This window comes from Ixodes scapularis, unplaced genomic scaffold, assembly GCF_016920785.2.
Source record: "Ixodes scapularis isolate PalLabHiFi unplaced genomic scaffold, ASM1692078v2 PGA_scaffold6__148_contigs__length_123643588, whole genome shotgun sequence".
Taxonomy (NCBI): Eukaryota; Metazoa; Arthropoda; class Arachnida; order Ixodida; family Ixodidae; genus Ixodes; species Ixodes scapularis.
Window position 1 is genome coordinate 60,643,906 of NW_024609881.1, and position 26,937 is coordinate 60,670,842.

Here is a 26,937-nt window from a genome sequence, read left to right on the forward strand (position 1 = left end):
CAAAGACGACGAAGCTGAGACACGCCGGCGGCGATCGAGCAAGCAACAACGCCGCGGGACGACTGCAGCGGCGGCGTTTATTCGGATCAAAGGCCGCCTTCGCCGGTGCGCCGCTAGCAAAGACGACGAAGCTGAGACACGCCGGCGGCGATCGAGCAAGCAACAACGCCGCGGGACGACTGCAGCGGCGGCGTTTATTCGGATCAAAGGCCGCCTTCGCCGGTGCGCTGCTAGCAAAGACGACGAAGCTGAGACACGCCGGCGGCGATCGAGCAAGCAACAACGCCGCGGGACGACTGCAGCGGCGGCGTTTATTCGGATCAAAGGCCGCCTTCGCCGGTGCGCCGCTAGCAAAGACGACGAAGCTGAGACACGCCGGCGGCGATCGAGCAAGCAACAACGCCGCGGGACGACTGCAGCGGCGGCGTTTATTCGGATCAGAGGCCGCCTTCGCCGGTGCGCCGCTAGCAAAGACGACGAAGCTGAGACACGCCGGCGGCGATCGAGCAAGCAACAACGCCGCGGGACGACTGCAGCGGCGGCGTTTATTCGGATCAAAGGCCGCCTTCGCCGGTGCGCCGCTAGCAAAGACGACGAAGCTGAGACACGCCGGCGGCGATCGAGCAAGCAACAACGCCGCGGGACGACTGCAGCGGCGGCGTTTATTCGGATCAAAGGCCGCCTTCGCCGGTGCGCCGCTAGGAAAGACGACGAAGCTGAGACACGCCGGCGGCGATCGAGCAAGCAACAACGCCGCGGGACGACTGCAGCGGCGGCGTTTATTCGGATCAGAGGCCGCCTTCGCCGGTGCGCCGCTAGCAAAGACGACGAAGCTGAGACACGCCGGCGGCGATCGAGCAAGCAACAACGCCGCGGGACGACTGCAGCGGCGGCGTTTATTCGGATCAGAGGCCGCCTTCGCCGGTGCGCCGCTAGCAAAGACGACGAAGCTGAGACACGCCGGCGGCGATCGAGCAAGCAACAACGCCGCGGGACGACTGCAGCGGCGGCGTTTATTCGGATCAAAGGCCGCCTTCGCCGGTGCGGGGCTAGCAAAGACGACGAAGCTGAGACACGCCGGCGGCGATCGAGCAAGCAACAACGCCGCGGGACGACTGCAGCGGCGGCGTTTATTCGGATCAAAGGCCGCCTTCGCCGGTGCGCCGCTAGCAAAGACGACGAAGCTGAGACACGCCGGCGGCGATCGAGCAAGCAACAACGCCGCGGGACGACTGCAGCGGCGGCGTTTATTCGGATCAAAGGCCGCCTTCGCCGGTGCGCCGCTAGGAAAGACGACGAAGCTGAGACACGCCGGCGGCGATCGAGCAAGCAACAACGCCGCGGGACGACTGCAGCGGCGGCGTTTATTCGGATCAGAGGCCGCCTTCGCCGGTGCGCCGCTAGCAAAGACGACGAAGCTGAGACACGCCGGCGGCGATCGAGCAAGCAACAACGCCGCGGGACGACTGCAGCGGCGGCGTTTATTCGGATCAGAGGCCGCCTTCGCCGGTGCGCCGCTAGCAAAGACGACGAAGCTGAGACACGCCGGCGGCGATCGAGCAAGCAACAACGCCGCGGGACGACTGCAGCGGCGGCGTTTATTCGGATCAAAGGCCGCCTTCGCCGGTGCGGGGCTAGCAAAGACGACGAAGCTGAGACACGCCGGCGGCGATCGAGCAAGCAACAACGCCGCGGGACGACTGCAGCGGCGGCGTTTATTCGGATCAAAGGCCGCCTTCGCCGGTGCGCCGCTAGCAAAGACGACGAAGCTGAGACACGCCGGCGGCGATCGAGCAAGCAACAACGCCGCGGAACGACTGCAGCGGCGGCGTTTATTCGGATCAGAGGCCGCCTTCGCCGGTGCGCCGCTAGCAAAGACGACGAAGCTGAGACACGCCGGCGGCGATCAAACAAGCAACAACGCCGCGGGACGACTGCAGCGGCGGCGTTTATTCGGATCAGAGGCCGCCTTCGCCGGTGCGCCGCTAGCAAAGACGACGAAGCTGAGACACGCCGGCGGCGATCGAGCAAGCAACAACGCCGCGGGACGACTGCAGCGGCGGCGTTTATTCGGATCAGAGGCCGCCTTCGCCGGTGCGCCGCTAGCAAAGACGACGAAGCTGAGACACGCCGGCGGCGATCGAGCAAGCAACAACGCCGCGGGACGACTGCAGCGGCGGCGTTTATTCGGATCAAAGGCCGCCTTCGCCGGTGCGCCGCTAGCAAAGACGACGAAGCTGAGACACGCCGGCGGCGATCGAGCAAGCAACAACGCCGCGGGACGACTGCAGCGGCGGCGTTTATTCGGATCAAAGGCCGCCTTCGCCGGTGCGCCGCTAGCAAAGACGACGAAGCTGAGACACGCCGGCGGCGATCGAGCAAGCAACAACGCCGCGGGACGACTGCAGCGGCGGCGTTTATTCGGATCAAAGGCCGCCTTCGCCGGTGCGCTGCTAGCAAAGACGACGAAGCTGAGACACGCCGGCGGCGATCGAGCAAGCAACAACGCCGCGGGACGACTGCAGCGGCGGCGTTTATTCGGATCAAAGGCCGCCTTCGCCGGTGCGCCGCTAGCAAAGACGACGAAGCTGAGACACGCCGGCGGCGATCGAGCAAGCAACAACGCCGCGGGACGACTGCAGCGGCGGCGTTTATTCGGATCAGAGGCCGCCTTCGCCGGTGCGCCGCTAGCAAAGACGACGAAGCTGAGACACGCCGGCGGCGATCGAGCAAGCAACAACGCCGCGGGACGACTGCAGCGGCGGCGTTTATTCGGATCAAAGGCCGCCTTCGCCGGTGCGCCGCTAGCAAAGACGACGAAGCTGAGACACGCCGGCGGCGATCGAGCAAGCAACAACGCCGCGGGACGACTGCAGCGGCGGCGTTTATTCGGATCAAAGGCCGCCTTCGCCGGTGCGCCGCTAGGAAAGACGACGAAGCTGAGACACGCCGGCGGCGATCGAGCAAGCAACAACGCCGCGGGACGACTGCAGCGGCGGCGTTTATTCGGATCAGAGGCCGCCTTCGCCGGTGCGCCGCTAGCAAAGACGACGAAGCTGAGACACGCCGGCGGCGATCGAGCAAGCAACAACGCCGCGGGACGACTGCAGCGGCGGCGTTTATTCGGATCAGAGGCCGCCTTCGCCGGTGCGCCGCTAGCAAAGACGACGAAGCTGAGACACGCCGGCGGCGATCGAGCAAGCAACAACGCCGCGGGACGACTGCAGCGGCGGCGTTTATTCGGATCAAAGGCCGCCTTCGCCGGTGCGGGGCTAGCAAAGACGACGAAGCTGAGACACGCCGGCGGCGATCGAGCAAGCAACAACGCCGCGGGACGACTGCAGCGGCGGCGTTTATTCGGATCAAAGGCCGCCTTCGCCGGTGCGCCGCTAGCAAAGACGACGAAGCTGAGACACGCCGGCGGCGATCGAGCAAGCAACAACGCCGCGGGACGACTGCAGCGGCGGCGTTTATTCGGATCAGAGGCCGCCTTCGCCGGTGCGGGGCTAGCAAAGACGACGAAGCTGAGACGCGCCGACGGCGATCGAGCAAGCAACCGCGGGACGACTGCAGCGGCGGCGTTTATTCGGATCAGAGGCCGCCTTCGCCGGTGCGCCGCTAGCAAAGACGACGAAGCTGAGACACGCCGGCGGCGATCGAGCGAGCAACAACACCGCAGGACGACTGCAGCGGCGGCGTTTTTTCGGATCAAAGGCCGCCTTCGCCGGTGCGCCGCTAGCAAAGACGACGAAGCTGAGACACGCCGGCGGCGATCGAGCAAGCAACAACGCCGCGGGACGACTGCAGCGGCGGCATTTATTCGGATCAAAGGCCGCCTTCGCCGGTGCGCCGCTAGCAAAGACGACGAAGCTGAGACACGCCGGCGGCGATCGAGCAAGCAACAACGCCGCGGGACGACTGCAGCGGCGGCGTTTATTCGGATCAGAGGCCGCTTTCGCCGGTGCGCCGCTAGCAAAGACGACGAAGCTGAGACACGCCGGCGGCGATCGAGCAAGCAACAACGCCGCGGGACGACTGCAGCGGCGGCATTTATTCGGATCAAAGGCCGCCTTCGCCGGTGCGCCGCTAGCAAAGACGACGAAGCTGAGACACGCCGGCGGCGATCGAGCAAGCAACAACGCCGCGGGACGACTGCAGCGGCGGCGTTTATTCGGATCAGAGGCCGCCTTCGCCGGTGCGCCGCTAGCAAAGACGACGAAGCTGAGACACGCCGGCGGCGATCGAGCAAGCAACAACGCCGCGGGACGACTGCAGCGGCGGCATTTATTCGGATCAAAGGCCGCCTTCGCCGGTGCGGGCTAGCAAAGACGACGAAGCTGAGACACGCCGGCGGCGATCGAGCAAGCAACAACGCCGCGGGACGACTGCAGCGGCGGCGTTTCTTCGGATCAGAGGCCGCCTTCGCCGGTGCGCCGCTAGCAAAGACGACGAAGCTGAGACACGCCGGCGGCGATCGAGCAAGCAACAACGCCGCGGGACGACTGCAGCGGCGGCATTTATTCGGATCAAAGGCCGCCTTCGCCGGTGCGCCGCTAGCAAAGACGACGAAGCTGAGACACGCCGGCGGCGATCGAGCAAGCAACAACGCCGCGGGACGACTGCAGCGGCGGCGTTTATTCGGATCAAAGGCCGCCTTCGCCGGTGCGCCGCTAGCAAAGACGACGAAGCTGAGACACGCCGGCGGCGATCGAGCAAGCAACAACACCGCAGGACGACTGCAGCGGCGGCGTTTATTCGGATCAAAGGCCGCCTTCGCCGGTGCGCCGCTAGCAAAGACAACGAAGCTGAGACACGCCGGCGGCGATCGAGCAAGCAACAACGCCGCGGGACGACTGCAGCGGCGGCATTTATTCGGATCAAAGGCCGCCTTCGCCGGTGCGCCGCTAGCAAAGACGACGAAGCTGAGACACGCCGGCGGCGATCGAGCAAGCAACAACGCCGCGGGACGACTGCAGCGGCGGCGTTTATTCGGATCAGAGGCCGCCTTCGCCGGTGCGTCGCTAGCAAAGACGACGAAGTTGAGACACGCCGGCGGCGATCGAGCAAGCAACAACGCCGCGGGACGACTGCAGCGGCGGCATTTATTCGGATCAAAGGCCGCCTTCGCCGGTGCGCCGCTAGCAAAGACGACGAAGCTGAGACACGCGGGCGGCGATCGAGCAAGCAACAACGCCGCGGGACGACTGCAGCGGCGGCATTTATTCGGATCAAAGGCCGGCTTCGCCGGTGCGCCGCTAGCAAAGACGACGAAGCTGAGACACGCCGGCGGCGATCGAGCAAGCAACAACGCCGCGGGACGACTGCAGCGGCGGCGTTTATTCGGATCAGAGGCCGCCTTCGCCGGTGCGCCGCTAGCAAAGACGACGAAGCTGAGACACGCCGGCGGCGATCGAGCAAGCAACAACGCCGCGGGACGACTGCAGCGGCGGCATTTATTCGGATCAAAGGCCGCCTTCGCCGGTGCGCCGCTAGCAAAGACGACGAAGCTGAGACACGCCGGCGGCGATCGAGCAAGCAACAACGCCGCGGGACGACTGCAGCGGCGGCGTTTATTCGGATCAGAGGCCGCCTTCGCCGGTGCGCCGCTAGCAAAGACGACGAAGCTGAGACACGCCGGCGGCGACCGAGCAAGCAACAACGCCGCGGGACGACTGCAGCGGCGGCGTTTATTCGGATCAGAGGCCGCCTTCGCCGGTGCGCCGCTAGCAAAGACGACGAAGCTGAGACGCGCCGACGGCGATCAAGCAAGCAACCGCGGGACGACTGCAGCGGCGGCGTTTATTCGGATCAGAGGCCGCCTTCGCCGGTGCGCCGCTAGCAAAGACGACGAAGCTGAGACACGCCGGCGGCGATCGAGCAAGCAACAACCCCGCGGGACGACTGCAGCGCCGGCGTTTATTCGGATCAGAGGCCGCCTTCGCCGGTGCGCCGCTAGCAAAGACGACGAAGCTGAGACACGCCGGCGGCGATCGAGCAAGCAACAACGCCGCGGGACGACTGCAGCGGCGGCGTTTATTCGGATCAAAGGCCGCCTTCGCCGGTGCGCCGCTAGCAAAGACGACGAAGCTGAGACGCGCCGACGGCGATCGAGCAAGCAACCGCGGGACGACTGCAGCGGCGGCGTTTATTCGGATCAGAGGCCGCCTTCGCCGGTGCGCCGCTAGCAAAGACGACGAAGCTGAGACACGCCGGCGGCGATCGAGCGAGCAACAACACCGCAGGACGACAGCAGCGGCGGCGTTTATTCGGATCAAAGGCCGCCTTCGCCGGTGCGCCGCTAGCAAAGACGACGAAGCTGAGACACGCCGGCGGCGATCGAGCAAGCAACAACGCCGCGGGACGACTGCAGCGGCGGCATTTATTCGGATCAAAGGCCGCCTTCGCCGGTGCGCCGCTAGCAAAGACGACGAAGCTGAGACACGCCGGCGGCGATCGAGCAAGCAACAACGCCGCGGGACGACTGCAGCGGCGGCGTTTATTCGGATCAGAGGCCGCCTTCGCCGGTGCGCCGCTAGCAAAGACGACGAAGCTGAGACACGCCGGCGGCGATCGAGCAAGCAACAACGCCGCGGGACGACTGCAGCGGCGGCATTTATTCGGATCAAAGGCCGCCTTCGCCGGTGCGCCGCTAGCAAAGACGACGAAGCTGAGACACGCCGGCGGCGATCGAGCAAGCAACAACGCCGCGGGACGACTGCAGCGGCGGCATTTATTCGGATCAAAGGCCGCCTTCGCCGGTGCGGGGCTAGCAAAGACGACGAAGCTGAGACACGCCGGCGGCGATCGAGCAAGCAACAACGCCGCGGGACGACTGCAGCGGCGGCGTTTATTCGGATCAGAGGCCGCCTTCGCCGGTGCGCCGCTAGCAAAGACGACGAAGCTGAGACACGCCGGCGGCGATCGAGCAAGCAACAACGCCGCGGGACGACTGCAGCGGCGGCATTTATTCGGATCAAAGGCCGCCTTCGCCGGTGCGCCGCTAGCAAAGACGACGAAGCTGAGACACGCCGGCGGCGATCGAGCAAGCAACAACGCCGCGGGACGACTGCAGCGGCGGCGTTTATTCGGATCAGAGGCCGCCTTCGCCGGTGCGCCGCTAGCAAAGACGACGAAGCTGAGACACGCCGGCGGCGATCGAGCAAGCAACAACGCCGCGGGACGACTGCAGCGGCGGCATTTATTCGGATCAAAGGCCGCTTTCGCCGGTGCGGGGCTAGCAAAGACGACGAAGCTGAGACACGCCGGCGGCGATCGAGCAAGCAACAACGCCGCGGGACGACTGCAGCGGCGGCATTTATTCGGATCAAAGGCCGCCTTCGCCGGTGCGCCGCTAGCAAAGACGACGAAGCTGAGACACGCCGGCGGCGATCGAGCAAGCAACAACGCCGCGGGACGACTGCAGCGGCGGCGTTTATTCGGATCAGAGGCCGCCTTCGCCGGTGCGCCGCTAGCAAAGACGACGAAGCTGAGACACGCCGGCGGCGATCGAGCAAGCAACAACGCCGCGGGACGACTGCAGCGGCGGCGTTTATTCGGATCAGAGGCCGCCTTCGCCGGTGCGCCGCTAGCAAAGACGACGAAGCTGAGACACGCCGGCGGCGATCGAGCAAGCAACAGCGCCGCGGGACGACTGCAGCGGCGGCGTTTATTCGGATCAGAGGCCGCCTTCGCCGGTGCGGCGCTAGCAAAGACGACGAACCTGAGACACGCCGGCGGCGATCGAGCAAGCAACAACGCCGCGGGACGACTGCAGCGGCGGCATTTATTCGGATCAAAGGCCGCCTTCGCCGGTGCGCCGCTAGCAAAGACGACGAAGCTGAGACACGCCGGCGGCGATCGAGCAAGCAACAACGCCGCGGGACGACTGCAGCGGCGGCATTTATTCGGATCAAAGGCCGCCTTCGCCGGTGCGCCGCTAGCAAAGACGACGAAGCTGAGACACGCCGGCGACGATCGAGCAAGCAACAACGCCGCGGGACGACTGCAGCGGCGGCGTTTATTCGGATCAGAGGCCGCCTTCGCCGGTGCGGGGCTAGCAAAGACGACGAAGCTGAGACGCGCCGACGGCGATCGAGCAAGCAACCGCGGGACGACTGCAGCGGCGGCGTTTATTCGGATCAGAGGTCGCCTTCGCCGGTGCGCCGCTAGCAAAGACGACGAAGCTGAGACACGCCGGCGGCGATCGAGCGAGCAACAACACCGCAGGACGACTGCAGCGGCGGCGTTTATTCGGATCAAAGGCCGCCTTCGCCGGTGCGCCGCTAGCAAAGACGACGAAGCTGAGACACGCCGGCGGCGATCGAGCAAGCAACAACGCCGCGGGACGACTGCAGCGGCGGCGTTTATTCGGATCAAAGGCCGCCTTCGCCGGTGCGCCGCTAGCAAAGACGACGAAGCTGAGACGCGCCGACGGCGATCGAGCAAGCAACCGCGGGACGACAGCAGCGGCGGCGTTTATTCGGATCAGAGGCCGCCTTCGCCGGTGCGCCGCTAGCAAAGACGACGAAGCTGAGACACGCCGGCGGCGATCGAGCGAGCAACAACACCGCAGGACGACTGCAGCGGCGGCGTTTATTCGGATCAAAGGCCGCCTTCGCCGGTGCGCCGCTAGCAAACACGACGAAGCTGAGACACGCCGGCGGCGATCGAGCAAGCAACAACGCCGCGGGACGACTGCAGCGGCGGCATTTATTCGGATCAAAGGCCGCCTTCGCCAGTGCGCCGCTAGCAAAGACGACGAAGCTGAGACACGCCGGCGGCGATCGAGCAAGCAACAACGCCGCGGGACGACTGCAGCGGCGGCGCTTATTCGGATCAGAGGCCGCCTTCGCCGGTGCGCCGCTAGCAAAGACGACGAAGCTGAGACACGCCGGCGGCGATCGAGCAAGCAACAACGCCGCGGGACGACTGCAGCGGCGGCATTTATTCGGATCAAAGGCCGCCTTCGCCGGTGCGCCGCTAGCAAAGACGACGAAGCTGAGACACGCCGGCGGCGATCGAGCAAGCAACAACGCCGCGGGACGACTGCAGCGGCGGCATTTATTCGGATCAAAGGCCGCCTTCGCCGGTGCGGGGCTAGCAAAGACGACGAAGCTGAGACACGCTGGCGGCGATCGAGCAAGCAACAACGCCGCGGGACGACTGCAGCGGCGGCGTTTATTCGGATCAGAGGCCGCCTTCGCCGGTGCGCCGCTAGCAAAGACGACGAAGCTGAGACACGCCGGCGGCGATCGAGCAAGCAACAACGCCGCGGGACGACTGCAGCGGCGGCATTTATTCGGATCAAAGGCCGCCTTCGCCGGTGCGCCGCTAGCAAAGACGACGAAGCTGAGACACGCCGGCGGCGATCGAGCAAGCAACAACGCCGCGGGACGACTGCAGCGGCGGCGTTTATTCGGATCAGAGGCCGCCTTCGCCGGTGCGCCGCTAGCAAAGACGACGAAGCTGAGACACGCCGGCGGCGATCGAGCAAGCAACAACGCCGCGGGACGACTGCAGCGGCGGCATTTATTCGGATCAAAGGCCGCTTTCGCCGGTGCGGGGCTAGCAAAGACGACGAAGCTGAGACACGCCGGCGGCGATCGAGCAAGCAACAACGCCGCGGGACGACTGCAGCGGCGGCATTTATTCGGATCAAAGGCCGCCTTCGCCGGTGCGCCGCTAGCAAAGACGACGAAGCTGAGACACGCCGGCGGCGATCGAGCAAGCAACAACGCCGCGGGACGACTGCAGCGGCGGCGTTTATTCGGATCAGAGGCCGCCTTCGCCGGTGCGCCGCTAGCAAAGACGACGAAGCTGAGACACGCCGGCGGCGATCGAGCAAGCAACAACGCCGCGGGACGACTGCAGCGGCGGCGTTTATTCGGATCAGAGGCCGCCTTCGCCGGTGCGCCGCTAGCAAAGACGACGAAGCTGAGACACGCCGGCGGCGATCGAGCAAGCAACAACGCCGCGGGACGACTGCAGCGGCGGCGTTTATTCGGATCAAAGGCCGCCTTCGCCGGTGCGCCGCAAGCAAAGACGACGAAGCTGAGACACGCCGGCGGCGATCGAGCAAGCAACAACGCCGCGGGACGACTGCAGCGGCGGCGTTTATTCGGATCAAAGGCCGCCTTCGCCGGTGCGCCGCTAGCAAAGACGACGAAGCTGAGACACGCCGGCGGCGATCGAGCAAGCAACAACGCCGCGGGACGACTGCAGCGGCGGCGTTTATTCGGATCAAAGGCCGCCTTCGCCGGTGCGCCGCTAGCAAAGACGACGAAGCTGAGACACGCTGGCGGCGATCGAGCAAGCAACAACGCCGCGGGACGACTGCAGCGGCGGCGTTTATTCGGATCAGAGGCCGCCTTCGCCGGTGCGCCGCTAGCAAAGACGACGAAGCTGAGACACGCCGGCGGCGATCGAGCAAGCAACAACGCCGCGGGGCGACTGCAGCGGCGTCGTTTATTCGGATCAGAGGCCGCCTTCGCCGGTGCGCCGCTAGCAAAGACGACGAAGCTGAGACACCCCGGCGGCGATCGAGCAAGCAACAACGCCGCGGGACGACTGCAGCGGCGGCGTTTGTTCGGATCAAAGGCCGCCTTCGCCGGTGCGCCGCTAGCAAAGACGACGAAGCTGAGACACGCCGGCGGCGATCGAGCAAGCAACAACGCCGCGGGACGACTGCAGCGGCGGCGTTTATTCGGATCAGAGGCCGCCTTCGCCGGTGCGCCGCTAGCAAAGACGACGAAGCTGAGACAACGCCGGCGGCGATCGAGCAAGCAACAACGCCGCGGGACGACTGCAGCGGCGGCGTTTATTCAGATCAGAGGCCGCCTTCGCCGGTGCGCCGCTAGCAAAGACGACGAAGCTGAGACACGCCGGCGGCGATCGAGCATGCAACAACGCCGCGGGACGACTGCAGCGGCGGCGTTTATTCGGATCAGAGGCCGCCTTCGCCGGTGCGCCGCTAGCAAAGACGACGAAGCTGAGACACGCCGGCGGCGATCGAGCAAGAAACAACGCCGCGGGACGACTGCAGCGGCGGCGTTTATTCGGATCAAAGGCCGCCTTCGCCGGTGCGGGGCTAGCAAAGACGACGAAGCTGAGACACGCCGGCGGCGATCGAGCAAGCAACAACGCCGCGGGACGACTGCAGCGGCGGCGTTTATTCGGATCAAAGGCCGCCTTCGCCGGTGCGCCGCTAGCAAAGACGACGAAGCTGAGACACGCCGGCGGCGATCGAGCAAGCAACAACACCGCGGGACGACTGCAGCGGCGGCGTTTATTCGGATCAGAGGCCGCCTTCGCCGGTGCGCCGCTAGCAAAGACGACGAAGCTGAGACACGCCGGCGGCGATCGAGCGAGCAACAACACCGCGGGACGACTGCAGCGGCGGCGTTTATTCGGATCAGAGGCCGCCTTCGCCGGTGCGCCGCTAGCAAAGACGACGAAGCTGAGACACGCCGGCGGCGATCGAGCAAGCAACAACACCGCGGGACGACTGCAGCGGCGGCGTTTATTTGGATCAGAGGCCGCCTTCGCCGGTGCGCCGCTAGCAAAGACGACGAAGCTGAGACACGCCGGCGGCGATCGAGCAAGCAACAACGCCGCGGGACGACTGCAGCGGCGGCGTTTATTCGGATCAAAGGCCGCCTTCGCCGGTGCGCCGCTAGCAAAGACGACGAAGCTGAGACACGCCGGCGGCGATCGAGCAAGCAACAACGCCGCGGGACGACTGCAGCGGCGGCGTTTATTCGGATCAGAGGCCGCCTTCGCCGGTGCGCCGCTAGCAAAGACGACGAAGCTGAGACACGCCGGCGGCGATCGAGCAAGCAACAACGCCGCGGGACGACTGCAGCGGCGGCGTTTATTCGGATCAAAGGCCGCCTTCGCCGGTGCGCCGCTAGCAAAGACGACGAAGCTGAGACACGCCGGCGGCGATCGAGCAAGCAACAACGCCGCGGGACAACTGCAGCGGCGGCGTTTATTCGGATCAAAGGCCGCCTTCGCCGGTGCGCCGCTAGCAAAGACGACGAAGCTGAGACACGCCGGCGGCGATCGAGCAAGCAACAACGCCGCGGGACGACTGCAGCGGCGGCGTTTATTCGGATCAGAGGCCGCCTTCGCCGGTGCGGGGCTAGCAAAGACGACGAAGCTGAGACGCGCCGACGGCGATCGAGCAAGCAACCGCGGGACGACTGCAGCGGCGGCGTTTATTCGGATCAGAGGCCGCCTTCGCCGGTGCGCCGCTAGCAAAGACGACGAAGCTGAGACACGCCGGCGGCGATCGAGCAAGCAACAACGCCGCGGGACGACTGCAGCGGCGGCGTTTATTCGGATCAAAGGCCGCCTTCGCCGGTGCGCCGCTAGCAAAGACGACGAAGCTGAGACACGCCGGCGGCGATCGAGCAAGCAACAACGCCGCGGGACGACTGCAGCGGCGGCGTTTATTCGGATCAGAGGCCGCCTTCGCCGGTGCGGGGCTAGCAAAGACGACGAAGCTGAGACGCGCCGACGGCGATCGAGCAAGCAACAACGCCGCGGGACGACTGCAGCGGCGGCGTTTATTCGGATCAAAGGCCGCCTTCGCCGGTGCGCCGCTAGCAAAGACGACGAAGCTGAGACACGCCGGCGGCGATCGAGCAAGCAACAACGCCGCGGGACGACTGCAGCGGCGGCGTTTATTCGGATCAAAGGCCGCCTTCGCCGGTGCGCCGCTAGCAAAGACGACGAAGCTGAGACACGCCGGCGGCGATCGAGCAAGCAACAACGCCGCGGGACGACTGCAGCGGCGGCGTTTATTCGGATCAAAGGCCGCCTTCGCCGGTGCGGGGCTAGCAAAGACGACGAAGCTGAGACGCGCCGACGGCGATCGAGCAAGCAACAACGCCGCGGGACGACTGCAGCGGAGGCGTTTATTCGGATCAAAGGCCGCCTTCGCCGGTGCGCCGCTAGCAAAGACGACGAAGCTGAGACACGCCGGCGGCGATCGAGCAAGCAACAACGCCGCGGGACGACTGCAGCGGCGGCGTTTATTCGGATCAAAGGCCGCCTTCGCCGGTGCGCCGCTAGCAAAGACGACGAAGCTAAGACACGCCGGCGGCGATCGAGCAAGCAACCGCGGGACGACTGCAGCGGCGGCGTTTATTCGGATCAGAGGCCGCCTTCGCCGGTGCGGGGCTAGCAAAGACGACGAAGCTGAGACGCGCCGACGGCGATCGAGCAAGCAACAACGCCGCGGGACGACTGCAGCGGCGGCGTTTATTCGGATCAGAGGCCGCCTTCGCCGGTGCGCCGCTAGCAAAGACGACGAAGCTGAGACACGCCGGCGGCGATCGAGCAAGCAACAACGCCGCGGGACGACTGCAGCGGCGGCGTTTATTCGGATCAGAGGCCGCCTTCGCCGGTGCGGGGCTAGCAAAGACGACGAAGCTGAGACGCGCCGACGGCGGTCGAGCAAGCAACCGCGGGACGACTGCAGCGGCGGCGTTTATTCGGATCAGAGGCCGCCTTCGCCGGTGCGCCGCTAGCAAAGACGACGAAGCTGAGACACGCCAGCGGCGATCGAGCAAGCAACAACGCCGCGGGACGACTGCAGCGGCGGCGTTTATTCGGATCAAAGGCCGCCTTCGCCGGTGCGCCGCTAGCAAAGACGACGAAGCTGAGACACGCCGGCGGCGATCGAGCAAGCAACAACGCCGCGGGACGACTGCAGCGGCGGCGTTTATTCGGATCAGAGGCCGCCTTCGCCGGTGCGCCGCTAGCAAAGACGACGAAGCTGAGACGCGCCGACGGCGATCGAGCAAGCAACAACGCCGCGGGACGACTGCAGCGGCGGCGTTTATTCGGATCAAAGGCCGCCTTCGCCGGTGCGCCGCTAGCAAAGACGACGAAGCTGAGACACGCCGGCGGCGATCGAGCAAGCAACAACGCCGCGGGACGACTGCAGCGGCGGCGTTTATTCGGATCAAAGGCCGCCTTCGCCGGTGCGCCGCTAGCAAAGACGACGAAGCTGAGACACGCCGGCGGCGATCGAGCAAGCAACAACGCCGCGGGACGACTGCAGCGGCGGCGTTTATTCGGATCAAAGGCCGCCTTCGCCGGTGCGCCGCTAGCAAAGACGACGAAGCTGAGACACGCCGGCGGCGATCGAGCAAGCAACCGCGGGACGACTGCAGCGGCGGCGTTTATTCGGATCAAAGGCCGCCTTCGCCGGTGCGGGGCTAGCAAAGACGACGAAGCTGAGACGCGCCGACGGCGATCGAGCAAGCAACAACGCCGCGGGACGACTGCAGCGGCGGCGTTTATTCGGATCAAAGGCCGCCTTCGCCGGTGCGCCGCTAGCAAAGACGACGAAGCTGAGACACGCCAGCGGCGATCGAGCAAGCAACAACGCCGCGGGACGACTGCAGCGGCGGCGTTTATTCGGATCAAAGGCCGCCTTCGCCGGTGCGCCGCTAGCAAAGACGACGAAGCTGAGACACGCCGGCGGCGATCGAGCAAGCAACAACGCCGCGGGACGACTGCAGCGGCGGCGTTTATTCGGATCAAAGGCCGCCTTCGCCGGTGCGCCGCTTGCAAAGACGACGAAGCTGAGACACGCCGGCGGCGATCGAGCAAGCAACCGCGGGACGACTGCAGCGGCGGCGTTTATTCGGATCAAAGGCCGCCTTCGCCGGTGCGGGGCTAGCAAAGACGACGAAGCTGAGACGCGCCGACGGCGATCGAGCAAGCAACAACGCCGCGGGACGACTGCAGCGGCGGCGTTTATTCGGATCAGAGGCCGCCTTCGCCGGTGCGCCGCTAGCAAAGACGACGAAGCTGAGACACGCCGGCGGCGATCGAGCAAGCAACAACGCCGCGGGACGACTGCAGCGGCGGCGTTTATTCGGATCAGAGGCCGCCTTCGCCGGTGCGGGGCTAGCAAAGACGACGAAGCTGAGACGCGCCGACGGCGGTCGAGCAAGCAACCGCGGGACGACTGCAGCGGCGGCGTTTATTCGGATCAGAGGCCGCCTTCGCCGGTGCGCCGCTAGCAAAGACGACGAAGCTGAGACACGCCAGCGGCGATCGAGCAAGCAACAACGCCGCGGGACGACTGCAGCGGCGGCGTTTATTCGGATCAAAGGCCGCCTTCGCCGGTGCGCCGCAAGCAAAGACGACGAAGCTGAGACACGCCGGCGGCGATCGAGCAAGCAACAACGCCGCGGGACGACTGCAGTGGCGGCGTTTATTCGGATCAGAGGCCGCCTTCGCCGGTGCGGGGCTAGCAAAGACGACGAAGCTGAGACGCGCCGACGGCGATCGAGCAAGCAACCGCGGGACGACTGCAGCGGCGGCGTTTATTCGGATCAGAGGCCGCCTTCGCCGGTGCGCCGCTAGCAAAGACGACGAAGCTGAGACACGCCGGCGGCGATCGAGCGAGCAACAATACCGCGGGACGACTGCAGCGGCGGCGTTTATTCGGATCAAAGGCCGCCTTCGCCGGTGCGCCGCTAGCAAAGACGACGAAGCTGAGACACACCGGCGGCGATCGAGCAAGCAACAACGCCGCGGGACGACTGCAGCGGCGGCGTTTATTCGGATCAGAGGCCGCCTTCGCCGGTGCGCCGCTAGAAAAGACGACGAAGCTGAGACACGCCGGCGGCGATCGAGCAAGCAACAACGCCGCGGGACGACTGCAGCGGCGGCATTTATTCGGATCAAAGGCCGCCTTCGCCGGTGCGCCGCTAGCAAAGACGACGAAGCTGAGACACGCCGGCGGCGATCGAGCAAGCAACAACGCCGCGGGACGACTGCAGCGGCGGCGTTTATTCGGATCAGAGGCCGCCTTCGCCGGTGCGCCGCTAGCAAAGACGACGAAGCTGAGACACGCCGGCGGCGATCGAGCAAGCAACAACGCCGCGGGACGACTGCAGCGGCGGCGTTTATTCGGATCAAAGGCCGCCTTCGCCGGTGCGCCGCTAGCAAAGACGACGAAGCTGAGACACGCCGGCGGCGATCGAGCAAGCAACAACGCCGCGGGACGACTGCAGCGGCGGCGTTTATTCGGATCAGAGGCCGCCTTCGCCGGTGCGCCGCTAGCAAAGACGACGAAGCTGAGACATGCCGGCGGCGATCGAGCAAGCAACAACGCCGCGGGACGACTGCAGCGGCGGCGTTTATTCGGATCAGAGGCCGCCTTCGCCGGTGCGGGGCTAGCAAAGACGACGAAGCTGAGACGCGCCGACGGTGATCGAGCAAGCAACAACGCCGCGGGACGACTGCAGCGGCGGCGTTTATTCGGATCAAAGGCCGCCTTCGCCGGTGCGCCGCTAGCAAAGACGACGAAGCTGAGACACGCCGGCGGCGATCGAGCAAGCAACAGCGCCGCGGGACGACTGCAGCGGCGGCGTTTATTCGGATCAAAGGCCGCCTTCGCCGGTGCGGGGCTAGCAAAGACGACGAAGCTGAGACGCGCCGACGGCGATCGAGCAAGCAACAACGCCGCGGGACGACTGCAGCGGCGGCGTTTATTCGGATCAAAGGCCGCCTTCGCCGGTGCGCCGCTAGCAAAGACGACGAAGCTGAGACACGCCGGCGGCGATCAAGCAAGCAACAACGCCGCGGGACGACTGCAGCGGCGGCGTTTATTCGGATCAAAGGCCGCCTTCGCCGGTGCGCCGCTAGCAAAGACGACGAAGCTGAGACACGCCGGCGGCGATCGAGCAAGCAACAACGCCGCGGGACGACTGCAGCGGCGGCGTTTATTCGGATCAAAGGCCGCCTTCGCCGGTGCGCCGCTAGCAAAGACGACGAAGCTGAGACACGCCGGCGGCGATCGAGCAAGCAACAACGCCGCGGGACGACTGCAGCGGCGGCGTTTATTCGGATCAGAGGCAGCCTTCGCCGGTGCGCCGCTAGCAAAGACGACGAAGCTGAGACACGCCGGCGGCGATCGAGCAAGCAACAACGCCGCGGGACGACTGCAGCGGCGGCGTTTATTCGGATCAAAGGCCGCCTTCGCCGGGGCGCCGCTAGCAAAGACGACGAAGCTGAGACACGCCGGCGGCGATCGAGCAAGCAACAACGCCGCGGGACGACTGCAGCGGCGGCGTTTATTCGGATCAGAGGCCGCCTTCGCCGGTGCGCCGCTAGCAAAGACGACGAAGCTGAGACACGCCGGCGGCGATCGAGCAAGCAACAACGCCGCGGGACGACTGCAGCGGCGGCGTTTATTCGGATCAGAGGCCGCCTTCGCCGGTGCGGGGCTAGCAAAGACGACGAAGCTGAGACGCGCCGACGGCGATCGAGCAAGCAACCGCGGGACGACTGCAGCGGCGGCGTTTATTCGGATCAGAGGCCGCCTTCGCCGGTGCGCCGCTAGCAAAGACGACGAAGCTGAGACACGCCGGCGGCGATCGAGCGAGCAACAACACCGCAGGACGACTGCAGCGGCGGCGTTTTTTCGGATCAAAGGCCGCCTTCGCCGGTGCGCCGCTAGCAAAGACGACGAAGCTGAGACACGCCGGCGGCGATCGAGCAAGCAACAACGCCGCGGGACGACTGCAGCGGCGGCATTTATTCGGATCAAAGGCCGCCTTCGCCGGTGCGCCGCTAGCAAAGACGACGAAGCTGAGACACGCCGGCGGCGATCGAGCAAGCAACAACGCCGCGGGACGACTGCAGCGGCGGCGTTTATTCGGATCAGAGGCCGCTTTCGCCGGTGCGCCGCTAGCAAAGACGACGAAGCTGAGACACGCCGGCGGCGATCGAGCAAGCAACAACGCCGCGGGACGACTGCAGCGGCGGCATTTATTCGGATCAAAGGCCGCCTTCGCCGGTGCGCCGCTAGCAAAGACGACGAAGCTGAGACACGCCGGCGGCGATCGAGCAAGCAACAACGCCGCGGGACGACTGCAGCGGCGGCGTTTATTCGGATCAGAGGCCGCCTTCGCCGGTGCGCCGCTAGCAAAGACGACGAAGCTGAGACACGCCGGCGGCGATCGAGCAAGCAACAACGCCGCGGGACGACTGCAGCGGCGGCATTTATTCGGATCAAAGGCCGCCTTCGCCGGTGCGGGCTAGCAAAGACGACGAAGCTGAGACACGCCGGCGGCGATCGAGCAAGCAACAACGCCGCGGGACGACTGCAGCGGCGGCGTTTCTTCGGATCAGAGGCCGCCTTCGCCGGTGCGCCGCTAGCAAAGACGACGAAGCTGAGACACGCCGGCGGCGATCGAGCAAGCAACAACGCCGCGGGACGACTGCAGCGGCGGCATTTATTCGGATCAAAGGCCGCCTTCGCCGGTGCGCCGCTAGCAAAGACGACGAAGCTGAGACACGCCGGCGGCGATCGAGCAAGCAACAACGCCGCGGGACGACTGCAGCGGCGGCGTTTATTCGGATCAAAGGCCGCCTTCGCCGGTGCGCCGCTAGCAAAGACGACGAAGCTGAGACACGCCGGCGGCGATCGAGCAAGCAACAACACCGCAGGACGACTGCAGCGGCGGCGTTTATTCGGATCAAAGGCCGCCTTCGCCGGTGCGCCGCTAGCAAAGACAACGAAGCTGAGACACGCCGGCGGCGATCGAGCAAGCAACAACGCCGCGGGACGACTGCAGCGGCGGCATTTATTCGGATCAAAGGCCGCCTTCGCCGGTGCGCCGCTAGCAAAGACGACGAAGCTGAGACACGCCGGCGGCGATCGAGCAAGCAACAACGCCGCGGGACGACTGCAGCGGCGGCGTTTATTCGGATCAGAGGCCGCCTTCGCCGGTGCGTCGCTAGCAAAGACGACGAAGTTGAGACACGCCGGCGGCGATCGAGCAAGCAACAACGCCGCGGGACGACTGCAGCGGCGGCATTTATTCGGATCAAAGGCCGCCTTCGCCGGTGCGCCGCTAGCAAAGACGACGAAGCTGAGACACGCGGGCGGCGATCGAGCAAGCAACAACGCCGCGGGACGACTGCAGCGGCGGCATTTATTCGGATCAAAGGCCGGCTTCGCCGGTGCGCCGCTAGCAAAGACGACGAAGCTGAGACACGCCGGCGGCGATCGAGCAAGCAACAACGCCGCGGGACGACTGCAGCGGCGGCGTTTATTCGGATCAGAGGCCGCCTTCGCCGGTGCGCCGCTAGCAAAGACGACGAAGCTGAGACACGCCGGCGGCGATCGAGCAAGCAACAACGCCGCGGGACGACTGCAGCGGCGGCATTTATTCGGATCAAAGGCCGCCTTCGCCGGTGCGCCGCTAGCAAAGACGACGAAGCTGAGACACGCCGGCGGCGATCGAGCAAGCAACAACGCCGCGGGACGACTGCAGCGGCGGCGTTTATTCGGATCAGAGGCCGCCTTCGCCGGTGCGCCGCTAGCAAAGACGACGAAGCTGAGACACGCCGGCGGCGACCGAGCAAGCAACAACGCCGCGGGACGACTGCAGCGGCGGCGTTTATTCGGATCAGAGGCCGCCTTCGCCGGTGCGCCGCTAGCAAAGACGACGAAGCTGAGACGCGCCGACGGCGATCAAGCAAGCAACCGCGGGACGACTGCAGCGGCGGCGTTTATTCGGATCAGAGGCCGCCTTCGCCGGTGCGCCGCTAGCAAAGACGACGAAGCTGAGACACGCCGGCGGCGATCGAGCAAGCAACAACCCCGCGGGACGACTGCAGCGCCGGCGTTTATTCGGATCAGAGGCCGCCTTCGCCGGTGCGCCGCTAGCAAAGACGACGAAGCTGAGACACGCCGGCGGCGATCGAGCAAGCAACAACGCCGCGGGACGACTGCAGCGGCGGCGTTTATTCGGATCAAAGGCCGCCTTCGCCGGTGCGCCGCTAGCAAAGACGACGAAGCTGAGACGCGCCGACGGCGATCGAGCAAGCAACCGCGGGACGACTGCAGCGGCGGCGTTTATTCGGATCAGAGGCCGCCTTCGCCGGTGCGCCGCTAGCAAAGACGACGAAGCTGAGACACGCCGGCGGCGATCGAGCGAGCAACAACACCGCAGGACGACAGCAGCGGCGGCGTTTATTCGGATCAAAGGCCGCCTTCGCCGGTGCGCCGCTAGCAAAGACGACGAAGCTGAGACACGCCGGCGGCGATCGAGCAAGCAACAACGCCGCGGGACGACTGCAGCGGCGGCATTTATTCGGATCAAAGGCCGCCTTCGCCGGTGCGCCGCTAGCAAAGACGACGAAGCTGAGACACGCCGGCGGCGATCGAGCAAGCAACAACGCCGCGGGACGACTGCAGCGGCGGCGTTTATTCGGATCAGAGGCCGCCTTCGCCGGTGCGCCGCTAGCAAAGACGACGAAGCTGAGACACGCCGGCGGCGATCGAGCAAGCAACAACGCCGCGGGACGACTGCAGCGGCGGCATTTATTCGGATCAAAGGCCGCCTTCGCCGGTGCGCCGCTAGCAAAGACGACGAAGCTGAGACACGCCGGCGGCGATCGAGCAAGCAACAACGCCGCGGGACGACTGCAGCGGCGGCATTTATTCGGATCAAAGGCCGCCTTCGCCGGTGCGGGGCTAGCAAAGACGACGAAGCTGAGACACGCCGGCGGCGATCGAGCAAGCAACAACGCCGCGGGACGACTGCAGCGGCGGCGTTTATTCGGATCAGAGGCCGCCTTCGCCGGTGCGCCGCTAGCAAAGACGACGAAGCTGAGACACGCCGGCGGCGATCGAGCAAGCAACAACGCCGCGGGACGACTGCAGCGGCGGCATTTATTCGGATCAAAGGCCGCCTTCGCCGGTGCGCCGCTAGCAAAGACGACGAAGCTGAGACACGCCGGCGGCGATCGAGCAAGCAACAACGCCGCGGGACGACTGCAGCGGCGGCGTTTATTCGGATCAGAGGCCGCCTTCGCCGGTGCGCCGCTAGCAAAGACGACGAAGCTGAGACACGCCGGCGGCGATCGAGCAAGCAACAACGCCGCGGGACGACTGCAGCGGCGGCATTTATTCGGATCAAAGGCCGCTTTCGCCGGTGCGGGGCTAGCAAAGACGACGAAGCTGAGACACGCCGGCGGCGATCGAGCAAGCAACAACGCCGCGGGACGACTGCAGCGGCGGCATTTATTCGGATCAAAGGCCGCCTTCGCCGGTGCGCCGTTAGCAAAGACGACGAAGCTGAGACACGCCGGCGGCGATCGAGCAAGCAACAACGCCGCGGGACGACTGCAGCGGCGGCGTTTATTCGGATCAGAGGCCGCCTTCGCCGGTGCGCCGCTAGCAAAGACGACGAAGCTGAGACACGCCGGCGGCGATCGAGCAAGCAACAACGCCGCGGGACGACTGCAGCGGCGGCGTTTATTCGGATCAGAGGCCGCCTTCGCCGGTGCGCCGCTAGCAAAGACGACGAAGCTGAGACACGCCGGCGGCGATCGAGCAAGCAACAGCGCCGCGGGACGACTGCAGCGGCGGCGTTTATTCGGATCAGAGGCCGCCTTCGCCGGTGCGGCGCTAGCAAAGACGACGAACCTGAGACACGCCGGCGGCGATCGAGCAAGCAACAACGCCGCGGGACGACTGCAGCGGCGGCATTTATTCGGATCAAAGGCCGCCTTCGCCGGTGCGCCGCTAGCAAAGACGACGAAGCTGAGACACGCCGGCGGCGATCGAGCAAGCAACAACGCCGCGGGACGACTGCAGCGGCGGCATTTATTCGGATCAAAGGCCGCCTTCGCCGGTGCGCCGCTAGCAAAGACGACGAAGCTGAGACACGCCGGCGACGATCGAGCAAGCATCAACGCCGCGGGACGACTGCAGCGGCGGCGTTTATTCGGATCAGAGGCCGCCTTCGCCGGTGCGGGGCTAGCAAAGACGACGAAGCTGAGACGCGCCGACGGCGATCGAGCAAGCAACCGCGGGACGACTGCAGCGGCGGCGTTTATTCGGATCAGAGGTCGCCTTCGCCGGTGCGCCGCTAGCAAAGACGACGAAGCTGAGACACGCCGGCGGCGATCGAGCGAGCAACAACACCGCAGGACGACTGCAGCGGCGGCGTTTATTCGGATCAAAGGCCGCCTTCGCCGGTGCGCCGCTAGCAAAGACGACGAAGCTGAGACACGCCGGCGGCGATCGAGCAAGCAACAACGCCGCGGGACGACTGCAGCGGCGGCGTTTATTCGGATCAAAGGCCGCCTTCGCCGGTGCGCCGCTAGCAAAGACGACGAAGCTGAGACGCGCCGACGGCGATCGAGCAAGCAACCGCGGGACGACTGCAGCGGCGGCGTTTATTCGGATCAGAGGCCGCCTTCGCCGGTGCGCCGCTAGCAAAGACGACGAAGCTGAGACACGCCGGCGGCGATCGAGCGAGCAACAACACCGCAGGACGACTGCAGCGGCGGCGTTTATTCGGATCAAAGGCCGCCTTCGCCGGTGCGCCGCTAGCAAAGACGACGAAGCTGAGACACGCCGGCGGCGATCTAGCAAGCAACAACGCCGCGGGACGACTGCAGCGGCGGCATTTATTCGGATCAAAGGCCGCCTTCGCCAGTGCGCCGCTAGCAAAGACGACGAAGCTGAGACACGCCGGCGGCGATCGAGCAAGCAACAACGCCGCGGGACGACTGCAGCGGCGGCGTTTATTCGGATCAGAGGCCGCCTTCGCCGGTGCGCCGCTAGCAAAGACGACGAAGCTGAGACACGCCGGCGGCGATCGAGCAAGCAACAACGCCGCGGGACGACTGCAGCGGCGGCATTTATTCGGATCAAAGGCCGCCTTCGCCGGTGCGCCGCTAGCAAAGACGACGAAGCTGAGACACGCCGGCGGCGATCGAGCAAGCAACAACGCCGCGGGACGACTGCAGCGGCGGCATTTATTCGGATCAAAGGCCGCCTTCGCCGGTGCGGGGCTAGCAAAGACGACGAAGCTGAGACACGCTGGCGGCGATCGAGCAAGCAACAACGCCGCGGGACGACTGCAGCGGCGGCGTTTATTCGGATCAGAGGCCGCCTTCGCCGGTGCGCCGCTAGCAAAGACGACGAAGCTGAGACACGCCGGCGGCGATCGAGCAAGCAACAACGCCGCGGGACGACTGCAGCGGCGGCATTTATTCGGATCAAAGGCCGCCTTCGCCGGTGCGCCGCTAGCAAAGACGACGAAGCTGAGACACGCCGGCGGCGATCGAGCAAGCAACAACGCCGCGGGACGACTGCAGCGGCGGCGTTTATTCGGATCAGAGGCCGCCTTCGCCGGTGCGCCGCTAGCAAAGACGACGAAGCTGAGACACGCCGGCGGCGATCGAGCAAGCAACAACGCCGCGGGACGACTGCAGCGGCGGCATTTATTCGGATCAAAGGCCGCTTTCGCCGGTGCGGGGCTAGCAAAGACGACGAAGCTGAGACACGCCGGCGGCGATCGAGCAAGCAACAACGCCGCGGGACGACTGCAGCGGCGGCATTTATTCGGATCAAAGGCCGCCTTCGCCGGTGCGCCGCTAGCAAAGACGACGAAGCTGAGACACGCCGGCGGCGATCGAGCAAGCAACAACGCCGCGGGACGACTGCAGCGGCGGCGTTTATTCGGATCAGAGGCCGCCTTCGCCGGTGCGCCGCTAGCAAAGACGACGAAGCTGAGACACGCCGGCGGCGATCGAGCAAGCAACAACGCCGCGGGACGACTGCAGCGGCGGCGTTTATTCGGATCAGAGGCCGCCTTCGCCGGTGCGCCGCTAGCAAAGACGACGAAGCTGAGACACGCCGGCGGCGATCGAGCAAGCAACAGCGCCGCGGGACGACTGCAGCGGCGGCGTTTATTCGGATCAGAGGCCGCCTTCGCCGGTGCGCCGCTAGCAAAGACGACGAACCTGAGACACGCCGGCGGCGATCGAGCAAGCAACAACGCCGCGGGACGACTGCAGCGGCGGCATTTATTCAGATCAAAGGCCGCCTTCGCCGGTGCGCCGCTAGCAAAGACGACGAAGCTGAGACACGCCGGCGGCGATCGAGCAAGCAACAACGCCGCGGGACGACTGCAGCGGCGGCATTTATTCGGATCAAAGGCCGCCTTCGCCGGTGCGCCGCTAGCAAAGACGACGAAGCTTAGACACGCCGGCGACGATCGAGCAAGCAACAACGCCGCGGGACGACTGCAGCGGCGGCGTTTATTCGGATCAGAGGCCGCCTTCGCCGGTGCGGGGCTAGCAAAGACGACGAAGCTGAGACGCGCCGACGGCGATCGAGCAAGCAACCGCGGGACGACTGCAGCGGCGGCGTTTATTCGGATCAGAGGCCGCCTTCGCCGGTGCGCCGCTAGCAAAGACGACGAAGCTGAGACACGCCGGCGGCGATCGAGCGAGCAACAACACCGCCGGACGACTGCAGCGGCGGCGTTTATTCGGATCAAAGGCCGCCTTCGCCGGTGCGCCGCTAGCAAAGACGACGAAGCTGAGACACGCCGGCGGCGATCGAGCAAGCAACAACGCCGCGGGACGACTGCAGCGGCGGCGTTTATTCGGATCAAAGGCCGCCTTCGCCGGTGCGGGGCTAGCAAAGACGACGAAGCTGAGACACGCCGGCGGCGATCGAGCAAGCAACAACGCCGCGGGACGACTGCAGCGGCGGCGTTTATTCGGATCAGAGGCCGCCTTCGCCGGTGCGCCGCTAGCAAAGACGACGAAGCTGAGACACGCCGGCGGCGATCGAGCAAGCAACAACGCCGCGGGACGACTGCAGCGGCGGCATTTATTCGGATCAAAGGCCGCCTTCGCCGGTGCGCCGCTAGCAAAGACGACGAAGCTGAGACACGCCGGCGGCGATCGAGCAAGCAACAACGCCGCGGGACGACTGCAGCGGCGGCGTTTATTCGGATCAGAGGCCGCCTTCGCCGGTGCGCCGCTAGCAAAGACGACGAAGCTGAGACACGCCGGCGGCGATCGAGCAAGCAACAACGCCGCGGGACGCCTGCAGCGGCGGCGTTTATTCGGATCAAAGGCCGCCTTCGCCGGTGCGCCGCTAGCAAAGACGACGAAGCTGAGACACGCCGGCGGCGATCGAGCAAGCAACAACGCCGCGGGACGACTGCAGCGGCGGCGTTTATTCGGATCAGAGGCCGCCTTCGCCTGTGCGCCGCTAGCAAAGACGACGAAGCTGAGACACGCCGGCGGCGATCGAGCAAGCAACAACGCCGCGGGACGACTGCAGCGGCGGCATTTATTCGGATCAAAGGCCGCCTTCGCCGGTGCGCCGCTAGCAAAGACGACGAAGCTGAGACACGCCGGCGGCGATCGAGCAAGCAACAACGCCGCGGGACGACTGCAGCGGCGGCGTTTATTCGGATCAGAGGCCGCCTTCGCCGGTGCGCCGCTAGCAAAGACGACGAAGCTGAGACACGCCGGCGGCGATCGAGCAAGCAACAACGCCGCGGGACGACTGCAGCGGCGGCATTTATTCGGATCAAAGGCCGCCTTCGCCGGTGCGCCGCTAGCAAAGACGACGAAGCTGAGACACGCCGGCGGCGATCGAGCAAGCAACAACGCCGCGGGACGACTGCAGTGGCGGCGTTTATTCGGATCAGAGGCCGCCTTCGCCGGTGCGCCGCTAGCAAAGACGACGAAGCTGAGACACGCCGGCGGCGATCGAGCAAGCAACAACGCCGCGGGACGACTGCAGCGGCGGCATTTATTCGGATCAAAGGCCGCCTTCGCCGGTGCGCCGCTAGCAAAGACGACGAAGCTGAGACACGCCGGCGGCGATCGAGCAAGCAACAACGCCGCGGGACGACTGCAGCGGCGGCGTTTATTCGGATCACAGGCCGCCTTCGCCGGTGCGCCGCTAGCAAAGCCGACGAAGCTGAGACACGCCGGCGGCGGTCGAGCAAGCAACAACGCCGCGGGACGACTGCAGCGGCGGCATTTATTCGGATCAAAGGCCGCCTTCGCCGGTGCGCCGCTAGCAAAGACGACGAAGCTGAGACACGCCGGCGGCGATCGAGCAAGCAACAACGCCGCGGGACGACTGCAGCGGCGGCGTTTATTCGGATCAGAGGCCGCCTTCGCCGGTGCGCCGCTAGCAAAGACGACGAAGCTGAGACACGCCGGCGGCGATCGAGCAAGCAACAACGCCGCGGGACGACTGCAGCGGCGGCGTTTATTCGGATCAAAGGCCGCCTTCGCCGGTGCGCCGCTAGCAAAGACGACGAAGCTGAGACACGCCGGCGGCGATCGAGCAAGCAACAACGCCGCGGGACGACTGCAGCGGCGGCGTTTATTCGGATCAGAGGCCGCCTTCGCCGGTGCGCCGCTAGCAAAGACGACGAAGCTGAGACACGCCGGCGGCGATCGAGCAAGCAACAACGCCGCGGGACGACTGCAGCGGCGGCATTTATTCGGATCAAAGGCCGCCTTCGCCGGTGCGCCGCTAGCAAAGACGACGAAGCTGAGACACGCCGGCGGCGATCGAGCAAGCAACAACGCCGCGGGACGACTGCAGCGGCGGCGTTTATTCGGATCAGAGGCCGCCTTCGCCGGTGCGCCGCTAGCAAAGACGACGAAGCTGAGACACGCCGGCGGCGATCGAGCAAGCAACAACGCCGCGGGACGACTGCAGCGGCGGCATTTATTCGGATCAAAGGCCGCCTTCGCCGGTGCGCCGCTAGCAAAGACGACGAAGCTGAGACACGCCGGCGGCGATCGAGCAAGCAACAACGCCGCGGGACGACTGCAGCGGCGGCGTTTATTCGGATCAGAGGCCGCCTTCGCCGGTGCGCCGCTAGCAAAGACGACGAAGCTGAGACACGCCGGCGGCGATCGAGCAAGCAACAACGCCGCGGGACGACTGCAGCGGCGGCGTTTATTCGGATCAGAGGCCGCCTTCGCCGGTGCGCCGCTAGCAAAGACGACGAAGCTGAGACACGCCGGCGGCGATCGAGCAAGCAACATCGCCGCGGGACGACTGCAGCGGCGGCATTTATTCGGATCAAAGGCCGCCTTCGCCGGTGCGCCGCTAGC